The sequence below is a fragment of the Corvus kubaryi genome, unplaced genomic scaffold (genome assembly GCF_017639235.1).
Source record: "Corvus kubaryi isolate FWS band 111438036 unplaced genomic scaffold, C.kubaryi_AGA036_p1.0 split3-73, whole genome shotgun sequence".
Lineage (NCBI taxonomy): Eukaryota > Metazoa > Chordata > Aves > Passeriformes > Corvidae > Corvus > Corvus kubaryi.
The window spans coordinates 33,625,307-33,631,306 of record NW_024582091.1 but is presented as its reverse complement, the minus strand read 5'-3'; the positions used below and the strand labels follow the sequence as shown (position 1 = coordinate 33,631,306).

At 39.5% G+C, this 6,000-nt stretch overlaps 1 protein-coding gene across 3 annotated transcripts in view; it reads left to right on the top strand.

The window, feature by feature from the left end:
* The window catches only part of THEMIS (thymocyte selection associated), an 81,264-nt gene that overhangs the window by 57,831 nt on the left and 17,433 nt on the right, over positions 1-6,000 (top strand). The window lies entirely within an intron of this gene.

Genomic DNA, 6,000 nt, shown 5'->3' with positions numbered 1-6,000 from the left:
GGCGGGATGAGGCGGGATGAGGCGGGACGAGGAAGAATGCGGCGGGATGAGGCGGGACGAGGAGGGATGAGGCGGGATGCGGAGCCCCCTAGCGGTGCCCGTCTCCCGCTTCCACGCTTATTTCTTTTTGCCTGGATGTCACTCACTGCCCCAGCTCACAAACTGCGCGTCGGGCAGGGTGCGGTGCCGGTGGTTTCTCCAAGACCATTCGTCTTGGTACATTATTTTCTTTTATTTTTGTCGAAATGGATCTGGCTGGGACATGACTTTCTGCTCTGGTTTGTTTTGGTTTTAAATCCAAATGTTCTTATTCAAACTCTGGAGAGGGCTTAACTGATCTTGTCCCTACTATTAGGAAAACGTAAGAGTTTAAATACAGTGTTAGAACCCTTAGAGTGTGCTTACAGTAGCATTAGCCTACAATCGAGAATGATTTTATTTATTATTTCCCCCTTTTTAACCTCTGGGAAAAGAAGCAGGAGCAACCTGGTCTCGTGGAAGGTGTCCCTGCCCATGACAGTGGGGGTGGAACTAGATGATCTTTAAGGTCTTTTCCATCCCAAACCATTCTATGATTCTATGATAAAACCCAGACTACTGACAATAAAAATCAAATTAATTGTGATATTTTTTGTATGTACAGAAAGTACCTTGTGAGGAAGAAAATTATTAAGCACTTGAATCTGGATCACAAAATTTAATTTGGTCTTGTGTTTTTTCTCTTTTAAGCAGAGAATAACTCACAAATGAATACAATTTGTTTCTGTCTTTGAAACCATATAACCTTGACCCCTTCTTTGTCAAAATAGTTAATCTTCAGTTTATAGTATCTTATGAGTCCTGCAGGCAAATAATAATTCTCCAAAGAACTCTCGTTCTGTATATTAATAAGGCTAAATGAGGATCCTCCTTATTGCCCATGGCCTTTCTGAAGTATCTTCTAACAAGCTCTTCTCCTTTTCCACACTCCAGTGGACCGTGGAAAATGAAGACTTGATATCATGTACTGGAATCAGTGCAATGGGGAAGACGGTTAAAATTCTTAGCTACAAGATCATAGACCCTTGTCAGTACCCTTTGCTATGGGTACACTGTGTCGTTGTAAAAATTACCTTGATGTGCAAGGTAAGTTGGCTTGCCAATAGATCATTCAAGAAGGCTACCTTGGGACACAAGTGAATAATAATCCAAAGGTAATTGTTTCTTTTCAAGTGAAATAAATCAATCCTAATTGTCTACCATAATAATACAGATTTTGAGACGTGTCAGCAGTTCCCATATGTGTGTTCCCATTATTCAAATTTGTGTTTCCCACCTATTAGGTAAGAGCACGCATTCAGATTTCTAGTCATACAGTAGGTGAAATATATTCTCATAGAATCACAGAATGCTTTGGAAGTAGCTTTAAAGATCATCTAGTTCCAACCCCCTGCCATGGGCAGGGGCACCTACCCTTGAACCATGCTGCTCAAACCCCATTCCAACCTGGCTTTGAACACTTCCAGGGATGGAGCACCCACAACTTTCCTGGGTAACCTGTGCCAGTGCCTCACCACCCTCACAGGAAATAATTTCTTCCTAATATCTAATCTAAACCTACTCACTGTCAGTTTAAAACCATTCCCCCTGTCCTATCACTTCACTACCTGATAAAGAGCCCCTCCTCATCTTTACTGTAAGCTCCCTTTGAGTACTGGAAGGCTGCCAGAAGGTCTCCCCAGAGCCTTCTCTTTTCCGGGCTGAGCAACCCCAGTTCTCTCAGTCTGTTTTCATAGGAAAGGTGATCCAGATCATGTTTGCGGCCCTCCTCTGGACCTGCTCCAGCAGATCCACGTTCTTCTTATGTTGGGGGCCCCAGAGCTAGGTGCAGTACTCTGGGTGGGGTTCTGCCAGATGGGAATAGAAGGGGGATCCCCTGATGATGAGCATTGGTGCAAATCTGACCAATGTAGTTACTCCAGAATGTACTCCAGTGTATGCTCTTGCAATTCAGAAAGTAATTCACATCTGTGTCTCAGGATGGTCTAAGGCTCTGAATGTGATAGCATTTACTCTGGCTGATACTACATGGGAAACAAAATCTGACATTCTTTTCTGATCCACTGTAGTTCCAAACTGTCCCTGCAGAAAGTCATGCAAAATGAATGTGGGAGCAAAATTATGTAGGTAGGTTGTAATTCTGTAGGTACAGAAGCTCATTAAGTCTTCTCTATAAATCAGCAACTATGAATACTGATATGTCTCTCTCTACCACTCTCTCTCACAATTTCCTTAAAATATTCTGCAAAATATTTTAAACTTCATCCAGCCTGGTTTAGGCTTCCCAGTGAATACAGTGCTGTGTGATGCTCTTGCAGAACTGTTGTATGCAGCCTGTGGGGATAAATTGTCTTTTTTGTCTGTGTTTGGACAGTGAAATCATTCATCACACTTTCAATCTATGTATACACCTTTTTCTTCTAGTGGAAAGGTGCATGCAGCAATTAAGCATTTTAGAGATAAATATACCCATGCAGTATATGCCAAAGCAAAAAATGTGTATCCAGAGCTTTGGCTTGGTTTCCTGATGGTTGTAAAGATTGCCACTCCAAGCTGTCTTTAAAAACTGCAGTAAAAGGTTTATGATCTGTATCTACTAGCATGGGTGACTTGTAATAATGTACTCCAAAGGTGTCATGCCATGTCCGGCACTGATTGCTCCAGCAAATGAGTACTCCTCTTCACTAGAGTCATTTGTAATCACATAACAGCTTGACTTTCAGTCTGGAAAAGCATCGTTTTGTCGGATTGGTTTATGCCACTACATCTCTCACCGCATTTTCAGAGACTATGACAGCTGTTGGTTTCATATTTACTCCCACATTTTTCTGTACTTTAAACAAATGTTGTTTCCTTCTTTACTCTGAATGTTCTAGATGCTGTTGAGGCGTTCTTTCCTTTAAAAAAATGCAACCAAACAATAATGTGAATTATGAACACACGTATTATTTTCTTTTTTTGTAACCAGATTTAAAAGCCTTTCTTCTTACTTGCGCTTCGCTTCTCTTTCTTCTGTTCTATCTCAGTGGCTACAACAATTTTGCTGGGCACCTCCAGAGTTGATGGGGGGTTTATGTTGTTTGTTTGTTTGTTTGTTTTGTGGTTTTGTTGTTGGTGGGTTTTGTGGGAGATTTTTGTGGGTTTTTTGGTTGGTTGGTTGGGGTTTTTGGGGTTTTATTTTATATGTTTTTTTTAAGAACTTCCCTGTTATTTTATGGGCATTTTGAGTAGTTGTGACCAACTACTGCTGTCTGAAGCATGTGTGGAATAGGGATTGCCTTCAGTATTTTTGGGTTTTATCTTGCAAAGGAGTAGGAATTTCCAGAGTCAGTATATCATGAGTTATAATTTGACGCTTGTAAGGGGAAAGATTAAAGACCAGAAACTCTTCTACCTAAAGAAAAGGAGACTCAAGAAAAGGAGTAAAAATCTGAATGATGGAAGAAAATTAATGGGGAGGGATTAGAGCAGCAGCATGAAATTATGAGTTAAGGCAGTAAAAAGAAACCTCACAACCCAAAGTAAATTTCAGTGCAGAAATAAACTCTGGAACTCCTTGCCACATGATATGGATAACAGAAATGTAAATGAGTTTTTAAAAAAATTAGACACAGTAATGAAAAAAAATATTCACATGGATACAATTGCTCATAGCCCAAATTTTTTGAGTCAGAGGAGAGCACAGATTGGAACTGTGAGAAGAGGATAGGAGCAGACATTTATATTGCAGGGGAAATGGGCATTTTGGGAAGGGGTTTTGTGCAACTGTGGCTGTAGATAGGAAAAGCATTACTGTTTGTCCATTGCCACTCATAAGAATGAGAACTATTGTCAGATTTCACTGTTCCTGAAGCAGACAAGCAGAGGGAAGCCTTGCTTGCGGAAGAGAGCTCACATACACACACAGAGATGCAGTGCATTAAACTCCTCAGATACTCAAGGGAAACAAATTCAAACTGCTTGCTCTGATCCTCAGTTTGCTACTGCAATGTTTTCAGTACCTGTACCTTTGGCAAACACTGCACTCATTTACAGCTTCTGCTGAATTCTGAAACTTCTGTTCTTACTAAAGTGATGCATCTCCAGCCCTTTAGTTCTCACCTTACCTCTCACACTTTTTTGTATTTATCCTGTTTGACATAATACCTCCTATTTCCTGAGAGGGACTGTGCACACATGGACTCATTTACCTTTACGGCTTTGTGATCTGACTCCTGAGTTGTTCCTGGACCACAAGCTAACCTGAAGACGTAATGGGCAATTCTTAGCCACTGCTGTAAAATTTTTAGGTCATGCACCTGTAGCTGTTGGTTTTATTTTCCAGATGCTAAGATTTGGGGTTTCCCCTGAGTAGTCTAACAAATGACTGCAGCCCAGATTATGAGGTTTTAATTGAATTAGTGTTTTTTCTGGCAGTAACTATTGAAAATCATGGCTGATATCCTGACTTCTTTAAATTAGTGGAATAATGACTCTGCCTAGATAGTAATTCTGTGCTGCCAAGTATTTGAAAGACAACTGTAAGACTTCACTGTTATAGTTTTAAAAAAGCAACTTATCTTTGTTGGCCTCCAGTATAATTGTTACCTATAGTGCTATTAAGGATGTTAAAACACTATCAGATTTCAGCATAAAGTGATGCGACATTAATTTTCTGTAATCCTATTTGTTTTTCAATGTTTGCATTTTGCATATTTTAATTTGCTTGCAAGGTGCCCCAGGTAACTATTTTTCACAGTGTGTGATTTTGCTGATGAATTATAAGATTAGCACAAAATCCAACTACATTTTTCTTAATGAGGGGATCTTTCTATTTTGATACCAAGCCCTGTTTTTAATTAGTTAAGGCAATGCAAAATAAATAAACTCAACATACTCATACATTATATTGATTGTGAGTATTAATAGGGTAAATAAGGAGCTGACTAGAAAATAAGAGATTTCATGTTTTATTAAAAAAAACCCAACTTTTTTTAATGTCTACTATTTAAATTAAAGTTCCATTCTTCCCTGAAAGTTGACCATTAAGTGAAAGCTTTCTGTGTGCTAAGTATGCCAAACAACTGGAACACAGGTATAATCTGCCTGTGAATAATAAATCTACCCTACCCTTCCCAAGACCTTTAATTTGTGATAAACAGGTATGAATGATACCAAGGATGGGACTAATTTAGTGACAGCTCTGAAACATGGTTATTTAGCCATTTATTTTCCCCAAGCCAAAAGTGGACATTTCCCAATAACTGCCTAAAAAGTGAGTGTTCATATAATTGGGGCAGTCTGGCAACAAAGAGGTGGGGTATACATGCATGTTTAGGTCCAGAGGATCAAGAAAAGGAGATGAAAGAAAGGCCATGATGTGCTTGTGAAAGAAAGTTAAAGATCCTGCAGCCTCAGTGTACGTATTCCACAACACACTGAGCCTAGTCCTAGTTTGAACAGTGCCTTTTCCATTGGGTTAACTCCCTGCTGTGAAGAATTTCTTCTGACTTTTCTGTCCTCTTTGCAAAATATTTCTTAGCTGTATTTCTTTTTTACAGGTCCCTGAGTTTTTTGTGAATTACATCACGGCTTAAAACTTTGCTGGGGCTCAGAGGCTCTCTTTCAACCAAGGAAAGAATTACCCAGCATTGCATGACCTGTAGACCGCAAACATGCTTTGAATACTGTAACTCAACTGACCCCTGTATCTTGAGCTTGCACAGGGTTTTTTTAGAAAAAGGAGAAAAATACTACAGATTCCTCTAACTGGAAAATAAGGGTATTCCACTTGTGTAATGCTGTGACCCACACACTGGGGAAAATCATCCCTACGTTTTATAGATTTCATCCTCATCTTTTTCCTTAATATACTCTTCCAAATTTTCTATTTCAATTACCAGTGACTTCTTTTGTTGCTAGCTGATATATTTTTTCAAAAAGGGCAAATTGTCATAAAATGTGGGCTCATGTTGTGCTTTC